Source organism: Xiphophorus maculatus, chromosome 6 (assembly GCF_002775205.1).
Source record: "Xiphophorus maculatus strain JP 163 A chromosome 6, X_maculatus-5.0-male, whole genome shotgun sequence".
Classification (NCBI taxonomy): Eukaryota; Metazoa; Chordata; class Actinopteri; order Cyprinodontiformes; family Poeciliidae; genus Xiphophorus; species Xiphophorus maculatus.
The window spans coordinates 28,082,956-28,101,762 of NC_036448.1; the positions used below are offsets into that span (position 1 = coordinate 28,082,956).

General features: G+C 41.9%; 1 protein-coding gene across 1 annotated transcript in view; it reads left to right on the forward strand.

The window, feature by feature from the left end:
• Positions 1–18,807, forward strand: part of basp1 (brain abundant membrane attached signal protein 1) — a 46,498-nt gene that overhangs the window by 941 nt on the left and 26,750 nt on the right. The gene's annotated exons all lie outside the window — the stretch shown is intronic.

Genomic DNA, 18,807 nt, shown 5'->3' on the forward strand with positions numbered 1-18,807 from the left:
GGTGCACCTGAATCCCCTCCACCTCTTCACATGCATCTCATTGTCTCCGTGCGCTGCGGTTGTTGCTGCATCGACGTGCCGCTGATTTCTGCACACAGTCAAACTTTATTAGCCTTCCTCCGTCCGTTAATTGCCTGGTCCTTTGTTTGCCGCGGCGCGCATGCGCAGTGTGTGCAGGGTGTGGATGGGAGAGACGCCACCTTGCCTATAAAGCAGGATGGAGAGGAGGATGTTTTCTGTTTCATGCTCGGTTTGCTGATTTATTCCAGAAATGTTTGGTTGATGTGAGACTCGGAGCCGTTTGAAGGATCCGGTTCTTTAGAAGAATCTGCTGATGTTCAGGGAATCTGCGTGAACGAGGCGTGTTGTGCGTGGATGCAGCGCGTCAGTCCTAAATGTTCATCACCTGCTTCATCCTGCAGCCAAAAGCCCAAATAAACCGGAACCGCAGAATCACAGATGATCTGGTTATTAAAATACCCAAATAATAATAATAATAATAATAATAATAATAATAATAATAATAATAATAAAAGAGCACAGATTGTTTTCTAAATGCTAACTTTCAAATTAGATCTCTGGATTTTGTGAAATGTACATTTACTTTATTTAAATTGTACATTTTATTTTATTTTTTTTATTTTTATTTAACAAAAAACAAAAGTACAATTATTACATTTGTATTTTCTTTATTTAAACATATCAAATGATTTTAAATACATTTATTGATTTTCAGTCATTTTTAATAAACATCTCAAAATAAATATTGAACTTTAAAAAATTTTTTTTTAAATGTTTCTATTTGATTAATTTCCTTCTGTCTTTCAGCATCATATTATTAATGTTTGACCCTTGACCTTTGTTTGGCTAATTAAATTCCTTTTGTCGTGTCATAAGTCAGGCGTTTTTTCCTTCTGGTCCAGTTTAAACTTTAACAGGAAATGCAATAAACTCAAACATTTCCTGCAGTTTGAACAAAAGCTCAACAGAACTAATGAAGAAAAGATGTTTACTTTTTATTATTCATTAAAACTTGATTCAGGGTTTAGTTATGGTACTGTCTGGAATCCCTGCGTGTTTCTAGATGACTGTTATATGAACGGTGATATCTGATATAGATCAATGAACCGTCGTCAGTCTTCGTCTTTCATACGCGTCTGAACTCGGCGCCGAGGTTTGCACCTGCTGAGCTCAACAATAGATGAAGCTAAAGGTGCAGAAAAACCTCCAGACCCAAAGCAAACACACCGGAGACGATGTTTGCTCTGAAATCAGGTCCCCTGCAGGCGGACAGGAAGTGGCGACGCATCACATCCCCCTGCAGGTGGAAGGGCCTCATGATTGGACCTCATGATCAGAACAGGTTCAGGTGGCCGAACCGTCTCAACCCGATGAGGTAAAACAGAGAAATCTTAGGAATGTTGCACTTCATGTTGAAGCCTCTGGTTCAGGTGGGACATGGAGGTTTGGGAAAACCGTCTGCGACCCAGTAAAATCCATAAATACTGGAGAAAACGTCTAAAAATGCGTATAAATACCTATTTTAAATATTCAAACACCAAATATGCCTTGATACGCATCCATACGTCCAGAGGAGACTGACTTCTACAGCCTTATGTCACTCTTTGGGGTTCAGCCAATCAGAGCCAAGCGAAATGAATGCTGCTATTTGATTGGCTGCTTTTGAAACGCCAGCCAATAGTGTGAAGTAGCATTCCAGGTTCCCATGATGCATTTCACTTTGAATATTTTAGATGTGCTTTCTGAAAGAATCTGCGGTTTTACAGCTTCGTTGCTCCGCTGTACAACAATAAATCAGACTAAAAAATCCAGTCAGCCAGAAATGGAGGATATGTGTTTTTCTTTCTTTAAACTGTGAAATTGACTCACATTATTTTGACAGAACAGCCTTCAAACATCTTTAACTTCCTGTTTTGAGATGTTGCTCAGTATTTTTTAGTTCTTCCTTCACCGTCCCGTTAGTTTTGTACAGTGCACCATTCCCTCCTGCCGTAAAACCTCACCAACAGCATGATGCTGCCACCTCCGTACTTTACTGCAAACTTCCTCCTTTCCCCTTCAAAATAATGGTCACTTGCTTTTGGAGTCATGGCTTCTTCCTCTCCGCGTGGCTTTTCAGTCCATGTTGGAACAAAACGTTTTACTGAAGATGACGCCGGCGCCTCGTTGGCTTCCTGATGATGTCACACAGAGGTCGTGTGTCTGTGCTTTAAAGTTCATCCAAGTTTTTACTTTATTTAACTCACAGATGTGAAACTGACCTGGAAATCATCTGGCCTTTCCCAGGGTGGTTACAGAGATTGTAGTCTAACTCTAAATGCAAATTTAAATGTAAATATTGAGTTTCTGGCAAATGAAAAGCTTTAAAAAGTGAAGCAGCGTTATTGTTTTTATTGTGGAAATATTCATCACTTCCTGGTTCTGGGCAGGTGGCTGGAGCAGATGGAAACTTTATTCAGACAAATAAAATCTTCTGAAAATAAAATGTTAGGCACAACATAAATTATTCCAGTTATTATTTTGTGTTGCAGTGACAACACAAAACTGACCAAGTTCAGGTGAGAAAATAACAGAAATGTAATAATCATGTTGGCCAAGTTTTTAAAATTGTTGCAACAAGTCTGGATAAATTTGGAAATCCAAGTTTATCAATAATCAGTATGAATAAGTGCTGAGTGGAGTCAGAAAACTGAAAACCAGCTCTGGTTTCTGCACCTCTGTTCACTTTAGAAGCTTCTGCTTCCTTCCTGTTAGCTCTGAGTTTATATTTTGTCGGGGAAGTGATAAGATCTGAGCTTGACGTCCACTATTCTTGCTTCATCTCCTTCCTTCCTTTGTGAATTTCTTGGAAACTGACCACACTTTATTCTGGGCCGAGCAGCAGCTGCAGCAGCACCAGTGGGCTGCAGCAGTCGGCTGCAGCTCGGCGTTTTAAAGCTGATAAGCCTTCAGGCTGCATGATGGGGCTTCAGTGTCAGCGCTGTGTGTCGGCCTGGCAGGAATGAGGAACTCTGAGGTTTCAATTTCCTGTTTGAGGAAGCATGACTGTGTATTAAAAGATTGTAAACTTTTTTTGCCGTTTATTTTGGTGGCGTTTCAGCTGATGTACAGTCAGAGTGCAGAGGAGGTTTAAACATGACTGAGGCTGTGACAATACCAGAAACCTTAAAGTCAGTTTATAATCGTATTCTAATAAGAATCAACATATTTTTAATGCAAGTTAATTTTGCTGCTTTTCTCCTCCTGGGTTTTTCTTTCCGTTTTTGTTAACTTCCTTCAGAGGATTGTTTGGTTCATGCACCATAAATATCCTCAGACTTGGATTCTCATGCAGGCACAGAAATATTTCAAACGCAGCTCTGACAGTTTTCTCCCTCCTACAGATTGCTTCTGTTCACATATTTTGATAAATGGAGAAAAATGCAAAATGCACATCAGTCCATTTATTACAATAAAAGTTTTCTAAACCAACCAGACGTAAAAATCCATAAATAATAACCGGTAGAAAACAGAAACCTAGAAGTCTTTCACATAGCGCTGGAAGAATTTTTAACCACTGCCATGTTACAGGGTTTTTAGGCATGAATAACCTGTCCAAACTTTGACTAGACCAGTCCAACATCTACACTGTTCTTGATATTTGGAGAGATTCAGAGATGGACTTGCTGGTGAACTTTGAATCATCGTCTTCTTGTAAAACCCAAGTTCTCTTGAGCTTAACGTCACTAACCACCATAATACAGCCGCCATGTTTGACTGTAAATAACGGACATTTGGCTTAATGTGAGTTTTTGTTCAGCTGTGGTTTTGGCTGTAGACCATTTCCCCGGTTCTTCTCAGGCCTCCTGGTTGGCGTGTTGGTGATGTTTTGGCGTAACGTCGGCAGGTTGGCCCCTCCTGCGATCCTCCGAGTCCCAAAACCTCAGAAATGATTTGATAACCTTCACCAGCCTGATGGACGGCAGGAAATTTGTTTCTCGTCTTGAGTTTCTTTAGTTTGAGACATGATGTGTTGCCTTTTTCTGCCTACTTCCTGTTGTCAGTCAGGTTCTATTTAAAGGACTTCTTGATTCTATTCAGGTAAGAATTATGACCTTTGACCTTAGAAACGAATTATTCAGCCACAGTTTCTCTGCTTGTAGGACGTTTGAGACAAACGGCCAGAAAATGACAGAAATGGTCAAAAGTTTGGAAACATTTAAACTTCAAAAATTCATCGTTTATCGCAAAATACGTTTAACGAAATGTGAAAATCATACATCTTATAACAGATGTATAAGGAGGTACATTTTGGCTAATGTTACATGTATCAGCTAATCATAGCAGCTAACAGTCATTAGCTAACAGTTTACTGTCAAAAACAACTATTCAGCTTTTACTGCAAGTGTCAAAAATACTAAAAACACAGAAACATTACAGACTGATGAAGAACCAAACACTGAAAAACCTGAAAGGATTTCAAATCTACTGCAGCCTGTACACCACGGTGTCCAACTCGAGGCCCTCGGGCCAAAACCAGCCCGCTAAAGCTATTTGTGTGGCCATCGATACATCAGAGGGAAACATGAATTAAACTTTGAGATAATTATTGTGTTCTTAATTATTTTATTAGTCAAATCAGTTCAGCTTTCATTTATGTAGAACCAAATTACACCGATGTAAAAAGATGGTGGAATTAATTACGTTTTAAGAATTAAACTAACGTTTTTACAGGAAGTTGTATCGATACGTTCTGCAACAGCAGCTCTCAGTGAATTCATGTTCTAGATTCAGCATTAAATGAAAATGAGTTTGATAAACCTGCTGGACATTGTAGGACGTTTGTTAATTACTGTTTAGAAATAAAGAGCTGGCTTCCATTTTAAGATCCTTAATCTGCCCATCAACCGGCCGATCAGTTCAACACTGATGTGACTTTCCCTGCTCTGATTTCTGAAGCGTTATCTTCGGTAAAAGTGCAGCCGGATGGACCGCGCTGCGAACCCAGCGACGCCTCGGCGCCGATGCATCATGTCCTCTCTCACCGTGAGCGCCATCTGTCACATCGCGCCTCGTCTTCCAGGAAATTACAGCTCAGACCCAAAGCGACAACATTATCTGATATGTACCCCGGTGGGGCCGCGATGGATGAGCCGGGCTGAGTCCAGCTCCGCTCTGCTGAATCCCAAATCCACTCAGCCGTCCTGCTGGATGTTTAATCAGCGAAGGGGGCAGATAAAGGCCCGACCCGGCCGCCCGCGCCCCGCTGGAGCGCGCCGACTCCATCCTAAAGGCTGAGCTGATGCTGATAACGCTCACAGCCTTAATAGCCAATCAAATCTCATTTGTCTTCCTGAGGACCCCGGCACCTGTTACTGCCTGATTATGGGGACCTGAAGGAGCGTTTCCAGCATATTAAACTCAGATTAAATGCTTTCTCTTAGAAATATGACCTGTGCCTGAGTTGATGCACTCGTTCACCCCTCTGAACGTTGCTCACAAACAGGAAGAGGAGCTCCGGCTTTTCTGATTTATTTCTGTTATGCAGGAGTTACTAGTTAGCAGCAGGATTTTTCTGATTCAGTAAATCAGAGGGAATTATATACATTAATATCCATTTGAACTCTGCAGACATCCACAGTGCAGCAGCCATTTTGTTTCAGGGACTCTGATCCATTTTTATTTGCTAAAGAAAATGTTTGACAAAAGTCATAGGTTAAAAGTTTAGTTGCAATGTTCGGTTTTACGGCGTTACAATCATGATTTCCTTTTCTAAAGCTATAAAATTACTTCTTTCTATAAAATGAGTTATTTTCTTTCTTTGGTGCTGAAATATCTCAGTGAGCCACTACAGATCAGATTCACCACATCTGACAGCAATGTCGCATAAAAAGAGTTAATCTGCATAAATTAGTTCTAGTTATGATTAATTTACAGGTTTTTCTCCACATGAGGTTCAGACTGTAAAACTAAAGCGGACAGGCTAGCTGCTGCAGCAGTGGAGCTGAACGAGTTTCGTTTCTGTTGTCTAAGACGGTGAACATTGAAAAGAGACGTTTACCTAAACAGCGATAGCAGCTTAACTCAGCCTGATGATGAACGGCCGTCTCTTCTTCTTCTTCTCTCTTTTTTCACCGGGAGTCTGGAGGAGCTGCCAGGCCGCTCGCCGCTCTTTGAGCGAATCTCAAACGGCGCAGAAACGGAGTCTGAAAATAATGAGATGGAACAACGGAGTTTAGAGTCGTAGGTGCTGGGCCCGCTCGCCTCGGCGCTGCAGTCCCAGTTCTGTCAGCTCCCATCAGCGGCGCAGAGACGCAGGAAGAAAGAAAAATTACCAGCAGATCTCTGAGCTGGATTCCTTCCCTTCCCGAGTCTGGGCCGGGACCAGGAGGGATCAGGAGGGATCAGTCAGCGGTGGGATGAGCCGGTTCATACGAGCCGCTTCTGGACCGCGGCTGCTGATGAGCATCAGAGGAAACCAAACCAGCCTTAGACCAAGACTGGGCAAAAACTAGAAGATTTTACAAGAACCCAAAGCATGCCGAGACCAAACATGAATAATAAACTTTAAAGAAAATAAAATAGAAATAAGAGACACAACATGTACATCAGGGGTGTCCAACATGAGGCTCGGGGGCCTTTTGTGGCCCCTGGATGACATAAATTTGTCTCACCATCAGATTAACTTTCTTTCAATTTAGACAAACTGACCCACAAATTAAAATGTTCTCACAAAAATGTTTAGATGCAACACAAAGTATTAATAATCCAGCTCCTTTAGAAACATCATCATCACACTAAAGCAAACTCAGGTTTTAAGGTTTTCATCGTTTATCAGAAACAAACTGAGGGAGGAAACAGTTTCTCATTGTGTCCAGCATGTGTGGGATCTGCAGAGACGTTAGCTGCCCTTTTCCTGACCCTTGACCTTCACAAGTCCTGAGGTCAGCTTCGATCAATAAGGACTATTTCTATTTTTGTAATGCTTGTTTATTTATTAAGAATTTATTATTCAGCCATTTTCAACATTAATCTTTATGCACAAAATATAAAACCTTTAAGGTCTTAAGGAATATTTTCAGTTTTTAAAACCAACCACAAAAACATTTTAGAAAACTAATTTAAGTATTATTAAATATGTAAGTTGTATTTTAAATTAATATTTGCACATTTACAACATAATTTAATAATAATAATTAATAATTAAAAATGCCATTTTAAAAAATCTGCAATCTCCATGGATTAAAGATGGAAATAAAATTGAATACTGAGATGAGGCCAGTCTACAGACGTAGATACATAAACCTGCCTTTAGTAAAGACCTGAAGCAAAACATCTCAGCCGTTAAACCGGCCCAGTGAACCCAGTGATGAACCCAGTGAATCCAGTCTGACCAGTGATGGACCCAGTGAATCCAGTCTGACCAGTGATGGACCCAGTGAATCCAGTCTGACCAGTGTGCCGTCCAGTCATGCTCTGTGGTGTCGGCTGATGCTGTCTCGGCTCTGACCCTCCGGCGTTTTGGGGTCGTCTGGAGTTCAGACTTGGTCCCGGCTTGCCTTGCGCCTCGCGCTGCTGACTCCTGGTCTGCCGCTTTCTCTCTCTCTGCCTGCGTCTCTGTTGTGGCTGGGGACAGCGGACGCCTGCCACGTCCAATCCGCCAGGCCGACTGTGAGCTGAGGACGCGCCGGTGACCGGACGGTTCAGAGCCGGCGGTCGGTCAGTGCAGACAGAATATCTGAGTCTGCAGTTTGGGTGAATCTGTAAGAAATGGATGAATCTGTGCTGTAAGATGCTGAAGCTTCTTTTTGTTTGTTTTTTAAAAATACTTCAGTATTCATGTTGATCCGTTTTAAAGGCCACCGCCATTTTCTTCTCTTCAATCTAAGATGCTAAAGTCACATGACTGAAGAGACGTTCACTCTAACATTGCTGGGGTTCTGTGGAGCAGCTGTCATTATCTTACCTGCATTTGGTAGCAGTGGATCTCAGTTTGGTCAAAACTTAACGTAGAGCAGGAACCATCTGAGAGCAAATTATCATCATCTTAAAGCAGACGAGTTATTCAAAATTCACATTTTGCACATTTTTGTTCTTCAATTTGAGTTTCTGCAGCTTCTAATAGCAAACCAAACGTTTCAAACACATCGAGCCGTTTCTGGGAAATAAGTTGTCTTTTTTTGTCTGGAAAATGAAACATATGAAAAACCTACCAAATCTAACATCACAAATCAGCAGTTACAGCCTGTTACCTAGCAACCCCAGCAGAGCTCCAGTACGTTAGCCCAGCTACTGTATGTGCTGTACAATGGCTGCTGGAAAAGAAAAGTGTTTTGCTGTTGACTTACCATCCAGAAACCCTTTGCTGCGTTCTTGCTGGTTGTGCAGGAGGTTCCACTTCTGCTTTTCAAAGATGTACGGTTGTATAATTGCAGATCAGTTTGCAGCCATTTTCATGTGAAAACGTTGAGGTAGGGGGCGTGGCCAGCAACAGCTTACTTGGATTTAAAGCAACGGAGATTTAAAACGGCTCATTCTGAAAGGAGCTCCACAGAAGTAGAAGAGAGAACATGTGATGAACATGTTTTGTATAGACCATAAATGTATCCTAACCTGATCAAGGAAGCATAATCATTCACTTTTAACTGATCAGATTTAGGACTTTGCATTAAGGTCAAAGTTCACATAAATTTCAATCATAAAATGTTTACAATTTGTATCTTTTGTACAGCATTAAAATTAGTCACGATTTTTTTCAGTCTAACATTATCCAGCTAAAAAGTCACACTGTCATTTTCATGGTTTGCAGTTTTTGATCGCCCTGGTGACGGTCGGTCTCAGTTTTCACAATTGGAAGAAAACATCCTCAAAGCTGAGATAAGAATAAAAACCAAAAGAAACTTTTACTTTCAATCCATCAACATGCAAACGACAGTTTGACACGACTGCAGGCTTTTAAGTCCTAAATCAAAATATAATTCAACATTTTTTGGTCATTTGGTCAATATTTCTGTGTAGATGAATGGATCCCTGAGCCGAATTGGATTAAAGTATTTAAGCATGAAATCTTTCAAACTGGTGGGAAAGCTTTAACCAGTTCTGAAATATTTGAGCAGAGGTTTTTCTGAGCAGCTCTACTTGTGCATCCTTGCTGCAATTTGCTGCAGAGTGTTACATGTGTGCGGCGCGTGGGCTGCAGCTCCGAGCTGCTGCAGACCGTCAGGGAGTCTGGGTTCTTTAATCTTCATGCGCGATTCTCAGAAGCATTTCAGAGACGATTCCAGGTGCAGGCGGCTCACGATTCGTAAATATGAGAGAAAAATCTCCAGGATGGATTTTTATCTGTGGCTCAGTCAGGAAAAAAACTCCCAAAAATCTCTGAAACATGAACTGGAAGTGTTGTTACAGTCAAACACTCTCACATCAAATATTAATACAGACATTTTAGTTTTTAATCTGAGTGGAGTGGATATTAAAGGGACAGTATTATGTAAATTTAACTTTTTTGAGTTTTACATCATGTTATGATCTTATTCCCTCATATCTGTTGCTTTGATTCTTCATGTTTCAGAAATACTTAAATCTCCATGGCAACCATTCAGCTGTGTAAAACGCCTGGGTGGACCAAGCCCCGCCTTCGAGGCGCAGCGCCTCCTTTGAGCTTCAGCTCCTTCAGACTAGCCAGCAGCAATTAGCAAACCCTGGTGGAGCTGCTGCTCAGAGCAAAGCTAGTAAAAACATTAAAGAGTTAATAGAGGAGCCATGTTGGGATGACTTCATGGATGCGGAGCATCAGAAAGGGCATCAGCTTCTTAAAGAGACAGAGGCCCAATTTCAAGGCGTTACATTACAAAGTCAAATCTCTCGTCATCACTGAGACGGTTTTAGGTAAGATACTACAAAATTAATCAAATTTAGAATAAAATATTAAAATTTGCACATAAAGATATAACCCTTAAATCCTGTTCAGGCAGTTCATTTAGCAGATAATTACATTTAACATTTGGACCACAGTGGTACCATCAGAACCAGCTAAGAGAAAGACAGATGGTTTATTAGTCCAAGTGACTGGAGGACTTCATGTTTCTAAGAACAGATCAGTTTTTATTTTCCCCACTGATTTCATCAGAAAACAATTCCAGGCTGAGAACAGAGTAAGAACTGATTCTAATCTTCCAAACTGTCTTTAATTTGTAGTTAATGAGCTAAAACATGGAAAACAACCAGCAGTCTATTAAAAACATTTTCCTTCAGAACATTCCAGGAACGTTCTCAGGAAAATAAAGCCGACCGCTCGGCTTGGCCGCGCAGCGCCGCAGAGATATTGATTGATGTTGGACCGTGTCTGGCTCCGGCTCGGGCCCCGGGGCCCTCAGGGACCCGAGCAGACAGATGGAAAGGAGGATGGAGCGGGACACGGAGGGAGAGGAGCAGCTAGCGGTGGGCTTAACACTGCAGAGATATTGATTGATACCAGAGATAAAATCCTCCTGAAGCCGAGCTGACAGCCAGACAGACGGAACGATCCGGCCAAACGGAGCGCGGTCCCGACCCGACCCGACAGATTACATCCACAGCAACAGGATTCTTCAGTATCAATTACTGTTATCTGCTTTTATCCACTTTATCTTGTAATGCCGAGTTTTTCTGCGAGGTTTCTGCTGCTGGATCAGAGCAGTGACCGCGTTCAGCTCCGTCTTACTGAAACAATAAAAAGCCTCTCTAACGCTGTTGGAGCACACTGAGGCGAGACAGGAAAAATACTGACAGTAATCAGGGATTCAAAACAGCAGAAACTGAGAATAAAAATAATTAAAGGACAGGAAACATCTGAGTGTTGCACTGAGCATTTAATGGGCTCCAGTGTGAGTCTGAGAAGAACCAGCGGCTCAGATTAACGCTGGTGTCAGATAATCTGAGGTTCGTTAATCTAACCTGATCAAACTGAACGTTCTGTCATTCAGCAGGTGTGAAAAATGCAACGTTAAGATAACGCATAGTGATCGATGTGCAGCTCCAACGCAGGTTTTAATGCTTCGATTCTCAAGACTGAAAATCTTTGATTTTGCATCTTTGAATTCTTTATCCGATCAGAACCAAACTAGACTGATTTCCAACCCCAGATCCAACATCCTTCCTCAGCTCACCTGGACAGCTCAATATGAAGCATCCATTTTCAAGATGTACAAAATACTAAATAAGAAAAATTGTGGTTTTTTGCGTAAAATCGCAATCTCATTTTGGAACAGCATTCTGGGAGTTGTAGGCAGAGGAAAGGTTCAGCTGCTCAGCCTCTCATGGTGAGTTAAGGAAGCAACTGAATGGAGTTTCTGAAAATTAAATTTGATTATTACGGTCATGTGAAATAGTGGATGCAGAAAAGGTGGAGCTCTGTTACTGTCAGGGAAACATCTGAAATGTAATCTAACAGGCAGAGACTTTAAATCTGTTCAAACATCCATCTCTAAAATAGGAGAAGTTTTGCAGCTAAGGTGGTCAAACCAAATTATTTTATCAGATCGGCATCAGTAGATGTTTTCTCAGTTATCTGCCTGCTTATCCAAATGTTGTTCCTGTAGCTCTAACAATCATTAAAGCACCTTTTTATGGTCTGACGGCTGCGATTACTTCTGTTTCTGCTGATCAGCCAAGCGACGGTTCCTCATGTTCAACACCGGACACTCCAGCAAGTTCAGGTGACTCTGGATTCCTGCGTTTGCTGGAAACAGAACAAAAAAGGGAAGGTATTCAAAAAATGCACAAAGCGTCTGGCTCTGCGTAGGATTGATAACATGCAAACACAGCTGGGAACACAAAGCGAGTCCTCCACGAGGAAAACCGACCGTCTGCCTCCAGGTTTCACAAAGATTCAGAGAGAAAACTCTGAATGACGCAAAACACGAAATAATGTGCTATAAGTCGACAGCGTTGATGTTTTTAGTGGTTTGTGTGTCATATTGGGTGATCTGGAGCCCAAACTGGAAACCAGTAGCTGCATTTTTATTATGAAAAGGCAAAAAATTGTGTTTTCAATTACAGTGTTTCCTTTAAATAAGAAACAATTAAAACCCCACATGAATGAGCTTTTTAACACGATAAGTCATTAAAAACATGCTGCGGCGCCAACATCCTACATACCACTTCCTGTCGTCTCCTTTGTCTTTTCCGCCAGTAGTAACATCTAGTTTTTGATCATGACTCGTGATGCAAAGAGTGTTTTGATCCATCGAGTTACTTTCAAAATCTGCCTTCTTCCGTTAAGATAATTTAACGAGTTTGCTGCGTCGACGCAAATGCAGGTAATAACGGCAGATGTCTTTCAGTCGACGTCACAATCTAAAGATTTGGTGGAAACCATAAAGAAAACTTTACAGTGAAGAATCCTGATCCAGTCCATGTGAAGGAAGACGATGTGTTGGGCAGGAAGACGATGTGTTGGACAGGAAGACGACGTGTTGGACAGGAAGACGATGTGTTGGACAGGAAGACGATGTGTTGGGCAGGAAGACGACGTGTTGGACAGGAAGACGACGTGTTGGACAGGAAGACGATGTGTTGGACAGGAAGACGATGTGTTGGGCAGGAAGATGATGTGTTGGACAGGAAGACCCAGCCAGCTGCCGCAACAGTTTGAGTCTTTGAAATGACTAAAATATCCTCAGCAGCTAACAGCTGGGCTTTCAGGGTTATGATTTCCACTTTATTCATGTTTATATTCCTAAAATATACATAAAATGGCTGCTTCAGGTTCACCAGAGAGGAAAGGAGAATCAAAACAAAAAGAAACTATTATCTGATGATGATGTTTCTCACTGAACCAGGAAACAGAGATAGAAGTGAAAATAAATCCAGGAACAACTGAACATCCTCAGCTGGATCAGTTTATCTGGACAAACAGGAGCAAATGGAGAAATCCAAAAAAAAATGTCTAATATAATAATATACATGGCACTGGAGGCTGGGAAATCTTCAGAGGCTCATAAAAAAACTGACATAAATAAGAAATATTTCATTATTTGTAAAAAGGGGAAACAAAATGCAACTTAATAAATAGTTCTAGCCATTTGTTGGTTTATATAGCAACAATTTTCCATGAACGTCTCCTCCAAAGTCTTAGACAGAAAGGAAATAAAAACAAAACAGTTATTGCATAATAGAAGTTAAACAAGACATAGAAGAAAGAGATAAGACAAGAAAACAATCAACAAACAATAAATTTAGTCTTTAATGATCTTTAATCTGAGCAGAAGAATTCAGTCCAGGTTTGACTTTTCTAAATAAAGCAGTTTAAGGAGGTAAAGTGCTTAAAATTTGGAAAAAATAACTTTTTTATTGGAAAAATTGGTTTCTAAATTTATTTCTGTTCATTATAGAATAAAACTATGTTTGTCTAACTCTGAGGAGATTTTAATGTCACACTAATAATAAAATGATTATTCTACACATGAAAACATAAAATTAAGATCCATCAGAGTCTCTGAGGATGTCTGCATGGTTTTTATTTTGAGTTAAAGTTGGTCCAGTTCTCTCCAGACTCCACACAAACAGCAAATAAAAACAAAAACTATTTCTGTTTGCTTTAAGAAGACCTGGCACGGATTCCTCCCCCGGTGGCTCGGATCTGTTTGTTTTCCCTTTTGAAACTGAAAGATGTGGCTAATAAAAAAGGAGTTTGAGTCCAGATTAACGCGCTGGGTGTGCTGGCGCCGCTCTGCGGCTCTGCTAATTGAGAGGATTCACATTGAGAGGCTGTGGAGCGCTGCCTGGTTTTTATCGACGCAGGAGGCGCGCTGCCAGACTGGAGAGGCTCTGGGCCGGCGGCTCCTCGCAGGAACGGCCAGGCCGAAGGTTCACTCACGGATCAGTTGTTGAATTGGAACGGCTGAGTCGTGACCTCTGGTGGAGGTCAGGTTGTTTTCAGTTCAGACGCTCGTTAACGTGCTACATGCTACTTTCAATTTGTTCCCATAATCGGCGTTTAAAAAAACCTAACAAGCTTCAAATCATTAGAATATTTCCTCTGGTGTGTTTACATGTTTTCAGAAAGTTATTAGTACTGTTGTTGCGCAACACCCCCCCCCCTCCTTCCTGTCTCTACTCTCTCACTCTCGTACTTCCTCTTCTGAGAGGGGAGATGTGCTACCAGCTCTCCATCTAACGGGTTAATTGAGTTTCCTAAATCTGCCGGGATTTACCCTGTCCAGAACTGAAGTAAACTCTGTTTAAGCTGGTTTCGAGAAACGATTCACCTGATTTTTAACGGCCTACATCCAGGTGTCTCACCCTTCTTCCCTCTGTGAATTAGCCAGACTGAGCAGCCTACAGCCAACTAGTTTCACAGAGCACACCTGTTAACGGTCGCTCGTTCTCTTATTTTACAACTTGCATTTGTTATTGAACCAGGTAGGTTTTAGTGACTCGGGCGAGTCCCAAGGATGACGTTTTAAATTTGGGCTACCAGCAACTTAAAAACATTTTAAACTTTTTCCTCTCCAGAATCAAACATCACAGCTATTTTACAACCATCAAAGAACTTTAAGGTGACTCATTAACTGAATGTCCACAACATCTTTTAGATTTTCTTTATGCTAAATATTTTATTAGTAAGGCATTTTTGCAAGGGTCAGTACAGCTTAATTCAGTAGCAGAAATAATCAAATAAGTAAAATCAATCATCTAGTCTGTCTTTCCCTACTGCTGACACTGAAAACTAAAAAAAGGGAACCTTTGAGAGAGACGGACGGAGCCTGGCGCCTCGAACCCCAGACCTGGCACGACGACGAAGAAGGTGCTGCAGCAGGAGGAAGACGCCGATCGATGAAGGCCAGGATCTCCGCAGGTCTGATGATGAAGAAGGTGTTGCAGCAGGAGGAAGACGCCGATCGATGAAGGCCAGGATCTCCGCAGGTCTGATGATGAAGAAGGTGTTGCAGCAGGAGGAAGACGCCGATCGATGAAGGCCAGGATCTCCGCAGGTCTGATGATGAAGAAGGTGTTGCAGCAGGAGGAAGACGCCGATCGATGAAGGCCAGGATCTCCGCAGGTCTGATGATGAAGAAGGTGTTGCAGCAGGAGGAAGACGCCGATCGATGAAGGCCAGGATCTCCGCAGGTCTGATGATGAAGAAGGTGTTGCAGCAGGAGGAAGACGTTGATCAGCGAAGGCAGGAATCTCTGTAGGTCTGATGAGCTTCTTCTCCGCATGGATGGTGAGGTCACACAGGACTTGGTGCTGGCAGGAAGGAAGGCACCAGTTCTTCTTCTTTGTCTTTGCCTTTGTCTTCATCTTTGTCTTTGGGGTCTGAACCCAGCCGATGAGAGAAGTGCGATTCGAAGCCACAGGTTGTGGGCCAGACGGGTTGGTCCCCATGGCCGGACAGTCTTCGGCTCTGTGGCTCCGGCTCTTCTTCAGCTGCAGAGTTCTTTGTCCATCTCTTGGCTCGAAGCTGCCCGGAGGATCCAACGAACGGTTCCTCTTTTGCACTCACCTTTTATAGGGTTTCTGACTGCTTAGACAGATGATCTCATATCCATCACTGTCTTACAGACATTTCCTGATGTCTGTGCTAATGTCTCAGGGTTGCTCAACCTCCTATGTCCATTGCCTGCACAACCTTTCACCTACTCTCTAAATAAGGCGTTGATCATCTCTGCTCTCCTGTTAGTTCCTTGCCTTTCACCTTTCACCTACTCTCTACCTCCAACATATCAGTGATGTTTAATTGCAGTTACACCTTTTACACCATTTCAAGTTCAATGTCAAAATCACATTTATATCACATTTATTTTCTTTAGCTTCTTTGATTTAGCATTCATTTATAATTTTATAACCATAACTTATATCACATTTATTTTCTTCAGCTTCTCTGATTTATCATTCATTTATGATTTTATAACCATAACTTATTAATTATACTTATTATAATCTTAATGTGAGTTATTACAGATGTTTTTCTGAAAAGAAACCAAGAATAATACATGATTCTAATTATTTGATGCCAAAGTTACAGTTACTTGTTTTTCTTGTAACTGTTCCCACAAATGTTCGTGTAAATATTATTACAAGTAAACCAATATTAATATAAGTATTTTACTTTGAATCTTATCAAATTACCAAAATGTTTAGATTTCATTCTTTAAACTTTCATGATTTAAAATAAGGAATAGTCTCAGCTATTTTTTATAAATCTGCAGGCTGGAACTTACTTCCTCTTTTTCCAGGAAACCTGCTTTTCCTGTTTAATGACTCTTTCTGACTGACTATGATTTCTTATGATTAGATAGAAAAAAGTAGAATTAAAGCAAAGTTTGCATGAGACAAAAACAACACACACAACTAGATTTATTTTATTGACACTTAAGTCTACTGTTGGGCCTAGATGTCACTTGAGTGATTCATTTTAAAGATAACTTTATTTATTATTACTGTTAAACTAACTTTATTGACACTTAAGTCTACTGCTGGGCCCTGATGTCACTTGAGTGATTCATTTTAAAGATAACTTTATTTATTATTACTGTTAAACTAAAATCTCCAGCATGGGGAAGTGGGATGAGCTCGGATTTTCTTGACACCCCCTCCACGAGGTCAGACCTTTCACATGCTGGGAGTCCATCACCCTCCTGCAGTTCGCCGTCCTCATCCCCTGGAAAGAGAAGAGGTTCGTCTGGGATGTGAAGATGCAGATTCTTCATCCTCAGTTGTCACAGAGGGCTCAGTGTAGTCATCAAAACTCCACTTCTCTTGACACCCCCTCCTTGGAGTTTTGATTTCCCCCATGAGGTGATGAATGTCAAAGAAAACTTGGATCGTTCTGATTCTTCTACAGGAACTTTCGCTGGATGAACTGTCGGTTCTTCAGGATGTGGGATGATTCTTTAGGGAAGGGAAGATGGGCTGAGACAGAAGGCCTCAAAAAAAAAAAAATTCTGACTGTTCAGCAGAGCAAAGCAAAAAGCATAAGCATCATGACACTTTATCCGTAATCATGATCCTTTGCCATTTTAATCCATCAGGTTGTGACAGGAGTTCTTCTTTAGCATAGTCCAATTTCTTCACGGCCCTCCCAGTCCAAAGCCTTGAAGTTGTTCTTTGAACGGCAACCTTCCTGTAATAGTGGCCAGTCTACTGTAGGATGGCATGGTGCTTGATTCTCTGGCCATCGTCTCGTAATGTTCTGGTTCGCTGTAGCTAAGAACTGGCTTGAGCACTGCTTCCTCATGGACCCCTTTCTTCATCAGTAGTACTGTGTTGAAGTTCAGTACTTGCTTTACAAAAACTCGGGCGTTGAATCTCAGCTTGATCCCCGTAGCTGCAGGCCGATCTTGAGCTTTAATCCAAACTCTCTGCCCTGTTTTCAGTGACACTTTGAGCTGCAACTTCCCTTTTTCTTCTCTGAGCAAAAAGGAGAAGTGTCTTCGCCTCCCTGCTTTCTGTGACGTGAACGGAGTTCCTCTGCAGGGGAAGACCTGCTCTTCTAGCAGTTGTCACTGTGTTCATCAGCACCAAGAGGTACTTCTCACCTCTCTTTCCTGTTGTCCCCATTGGTTCTGCTACATCCATGCAGACTGAACCCCATGGGACTGTGCTCTTGATGAACAAACCTTCCATCCGCTGTCCTGGGTGCCCTGGGTAGCTGTGCAGAAAGTTGATGCAGTTCTGTTGAGGTCTCCTCCTTTTCCAAACGATCTGGACGGCCGGCTTCCTCCGGTTTCTTCCCCAGATTTTCCTCCTCGAAGTGATCATCCATCACTCCGTCTCTCCGTCGGTTCGAGTTGTCTATCCCCCAAAGCCTCTCTTTGCGCTCTTGAGCAGGGATGGGTCTAGACTATGTTGGCTACTAGCTTCACTGTCTGGATCCGGTCATTCTATCCTCAGTAGAAGCTTTCCCTCACCTGTACGCTATACAGTTACTGCGAGGGTTGTGACTGATGGCCTTATCAGTCACCACTAACTCTTTTCCCTAAGAGTTAGTAACCCAAGTGAGCTATTCAGAGTCTCACATCTGTTTTCACTGACTTGGCATAGGGCCCTCCTACTTCGTTAGTCGTGCCCCACGTTGGGCGCCACTTGTTGTTGCGCAACACCCCCCCCCCTCCTTCCTGTCTCTACTCTCTCACTCTCGTACTTCCTCTTCTGAGAGGGGAGATGTGCTACCAGCTCTCCATCTAACGGGTTAATTGAGTTTCCTAAATCTGCCGGGATTTACCCTGTCCAGAACTGAAGTAAACTCTGTTTAAGCTGGTTTCGAGAAACGATTCACCTGATTTTTAACGGCCTACATCCAGGTGTCTCACCCTTCTTCCCTCTGTGAATTAGCCAGACTGAGCAGCCTACAGCCAACTAGTTTCACAGAGCACACCTGTTAACGGTCGCTCGTTCTCTTATTTTACAACTTGCATTTGTTATTGAACCAGGTAGGTTTTAGTGACTCGGGCGAGTCCCAAGGATGACGTTTTAAATTTGGGCTACCAGCAACTTAAAAACATTTTAAACTTTTTCCTCTCCAGAATCAAACATCACAGCTATTTTACAACCATCAAAGAACTTTAAGGTGACTCATTAACTGAATGTCCACAACATCTTTTAGATTTTCTTTATGCTAAATATTTTATTAGTAAGGCATTTTTGCAAGGGTCAGTACAGCTTAATTCAGTAGCAGAAATAATCAAATAAGTAAAATCAATCATCTAGTCTGTCTTTCCCTACTGCTGACACTGAAAACTAAAAAAAGGGAACCTTTGAGAGAGACGGACGGAGCCTGGCGCCTCGAACCCCAGACCTGGCACGACGACGAAGAAGGTGCTG